The sequence below is a fragment of the Cyprinodon variegatus genome, unplaced genomic scaffold (genome assembly GCF_000732505.1).
Source record: "Cyprinodon variegatus isolate N-32 unplaced genomic scaffold, C_variegatus-1.0 Scaffold341, whole genome shotgun sequence".
Classification (NCBI taxonomy): Eukaryota; Metazoa; Chordata; class Actinopteri; order Cyprinodontiformes; family Cyprinodontidae; genus Cyprinodon; species Cyprinodon variegatus.
The window spans coordinates 601,909-605,431 of NW_015150794.1; the positions used below are offsets into that span (position 1 = coordinate 601,909).

General features: G+C 37.3%; 1 protein-coding gene across 1 annotated transcript in view; it reads right to left on the reverse strand.

Annotated features, from left to right (window-relative positions):
* Positions 1-3,523, reverse strand: part of hdac8 (histone deacetylase 8) — a 55,651-nt gene that overhangs the window by 10,096 nt on the left and 42,032 nt on the right. The window lies entirely within an intron of this gene.

Consider the following 3,523-nt stretch of genomic DNA (forward strand, 5'->3'; position numbering starts at 1 on the left):
TTTTTGAATGGAAAAAGTGGCTTATTTTGTTGATATAAATGTTTTTATTAAGTTAAAGGAGAGTAACTGGGAACTACTGAGTTACAGACCCCGTAATGAACTCGATTAAGTTTTAAGTGCGTCCTACCACTAGTTTTTAAATCTAGATCCTCATAAATAGTGATAAAAATAAAAAGGGAAAAAGGATTTTAGGGATTATCAAATTATGGCTTACATTTCTACGTCTTTGCAACAAACAAGCTGCAGGTGTTGGCAAAAACACTCAAGCAGCACTTTGTTTTCAAAGACGTGTTATTCTTTATATAATCAGAAACAGAGAAAACAAATCCCTCCAATACGTTTAACCATATAACACGCGACTTGTGATAAGACTTTGAAGTCTTATGTGGTGAAAAAAGGCTTTGAGTAAAGTTGCCTCTGAATGAATGTAAGATGACAGAAGAAAAAAACGTTGCTACATTAAATAGACGTGACATGTCCGAAAAGTCATCAAAAGATGGAAAGCCCCTGGCTTCATTTAAAGGGATGAAGAGAAACTGTTTATATCTGCCATATGACACATTTTTAACAGATGTATGCCAATGGTAGCGATAAAATTAGAAAAAACTGCTCAAACAAACAACGTGTTAAATGGTAAAGTACTGAATTACTTTAAAGTCCTCAACAGCCCTTTTTCTACTTAAATAGGAAAAAGGATCAACAGATAATGTTTCTTTTTTCTCCATTTTTCTGTTTCTCTCTTTATTCTCTCCATCAATCAGTCCCCTGATGTGCCTAATAAAAGCTGCATGACTAAGCAGGGGTGATACTCTCATTCTCTCATTTGGTGATGATTTAATGCAAGCCAACAGGATTTTGGCAAATAAACTCCTAATCTGCCGATGTAATGAGAAATGCAGAACCCTAATTCTGTTTGGGTAAAGAGAGTCTCCTTCCAGGAGGCTTTTTGGTCTTTTTGCCACAGTAAGACGATCCGCTCTGTTTAAATGTATGAAGACTCGGCTGCTAATTGTTACCATGTCCGCACCACAAGCAACAATCGAAGAACACATTCTTCAGTTTAATCTGGCTTTCCTTTCACACTGAGCCCGTTTCCACCAGCAGAATGGAGCTTTTAGAAATCTTCATTAAATAAACCGGAATCAAGTCCTTAAAGTGAATTTACAGGTTCCTAAAAAGTAGGTCCTTCTCTAAATGAAAGCAAAGGGAATGTTTACCTCCGTTTTCCACTGTTTGGTCTTCATTAAGATAAATTTCTTAAGTGTGGCTGTTTCTCAATATGTCTGTGTTCTCATGTGCTTGTGAAACGTCATCAGCCTCAGTCCTAGTACTGTTCCAATTCACAAGAACACAAGACAGAGAACGGACATGGTCCGCGGATGTTGTTCTCGCGCCTCCATTTTTACCAAGTATGCATCGGAGCACAGTTGTCCGTCTTCAAGATTGACAGCTGTCCCAGCATGCACTGCAGCAGCAGGAGCTTCCAGGGGAGCACAAGTCCGTAATTGCATTCGTCCGAATTGAGAAATGGCCTGAGTCTTTCATATTTCTTTCAAAGACTAACTGTTTCTGTATTATTGCCGCCAAGCTATACGGCAATGCAATTTACTTGAAAACTCTTTAGTTATGCAGAGGACTTTGTGTTTTGCACCTCTGATATGGATGTTTATAATCACAGAGAGACTGAATTGGCTGTTGCAGCTTCCTGTCTGTGTCATGTAACCTGATCTGTTTGTTTTGAAGACTTTTTGAGATCCTGACAAAAAAAATTATGACTTGTTCTTTCTCTTCTTTTTGCTAATCAAATTTTATTCCTCCCCCATCCGAAAGCTTTTGTGGCATCAGCTCAATCCACAGCCCAACTCCAAATGAAGCTATTGTGTGCTGATGCTCTTATAGTTTGTACAGGATACAAAATGTAACATTTTGGTTCAAAAAAATAAATCACAGTACTGACTTTGTTTCGATTGTTTAATGTGGATTGTATTCCTCACACTCCCACCATGGACTGCAGGTTCTGTAACAGCTTTTTCAAGCTGCCATAAGACTGTTGAACTGTTTAAAACTCTAATCAAAGTCACAAATGGAGACTCTGCATCACACTGGTAACATTATACGTGGACTATATGGTGAATGTACAAAACAGAACCCAACTCAGTGTTTCTACTGCATATTTGAATTATATCTATTTTTGCACTGCTCTGAACCTTCCACATTCCTTTTATCCCAAGTCTATCCTACATGGTTTATATTTTAATCACTGCTGCACTTTATAAATGCAAATTGGGGGTGTGGGGGCTTAGTAGTTAGGGCATTGCGCTTGGAATCCTGAGGTTGTGAGTTTGAGCCCCACTCCCACAGACTGCCACTCTGGGTTTCTGAGCAAGACCCTTAACACCACACTGCAGCCCGGGCAATGCACAATGGCAGCCCAATGCTCCCCAAGGGCATAGGTTAAATGGAGAGGTAAATTTCACCAATGTGAGATCAATAAAGTAAAAAATAAAATGTTAATTTCACTCCTAAGCTACTGCTCATTCACTGTCAGAAAGATGTATGTATCAAAATGTTGTTTTGTATAAACTCTGTGTATACAAAATTACAATAAAGTTTGTCTAAGTCTATTCCAAACTACAAGTAAAAGGGGGGTAGAGTGCATGGTGCAATGGTAGAGTAAATGATCCTTATATGGTAGCTATTAGTCCTTAACTTAGCCATGCTGGATTTGATTACAGACGTTTACAAGGCAGCATGTTTTCCCTCATCTGCTCCTATCTCTTTACCACTAGCATCAAAAGCATAAAAAAAGTTTCAAAACTTAATAATATTTTTAATAATATTAATATTCGTTTGTAAAAACCAGACTGAATTTTAATGAAATCTACATGAGAAATCAACAAACAAATGTTCTTCTCCCTGCAGATGAACAGCTGCATCTCCAGTCATCAGTAGCCGTGTTTCCATCCAACATTTCTGTTGGATGGAAACTGTAAAAAAATAAAATAAAATCAAAAAGTAAATTTATACTGTTTCCCATTTCATTCAAAGCGAATTATCCAAGCACCACAAAGCGTAATGTCATAGCGTGTCATTGCTGTCATTGCGTCGTCACACATGGCTGTAAAATACAGGAAGTAAAGATGCAATCCAGCCCTGACCACAGATCAGTAATAAAAAAAAGATTTTTGATATTAGGAAAGTTGTTCTTAAATTCCATATATGTTTATATATGTTTTTTGATTACAATGTGCTTAATAGCGCTTAATTCATTACAGACCTTGTAATTAATTTGATTAAAGTTTTTAACCATGTCCCACCACTAGTTTAAAAATATTTATTGTGCCTGTTTGGGTTGAGATGTACTGAAGCCAAGAGCGGTCGTGTCCCTCAGATACTTTTTCACGGTGGTTTTCTCCAGAAAACAAGTTAATTTTCTCATTATCTAAAGATAACAAAAGCCGTTTTCTCATCATAACGAGATGATTGGTGTGTTAAAATCCTTTATTATCACTACTCATGGCAG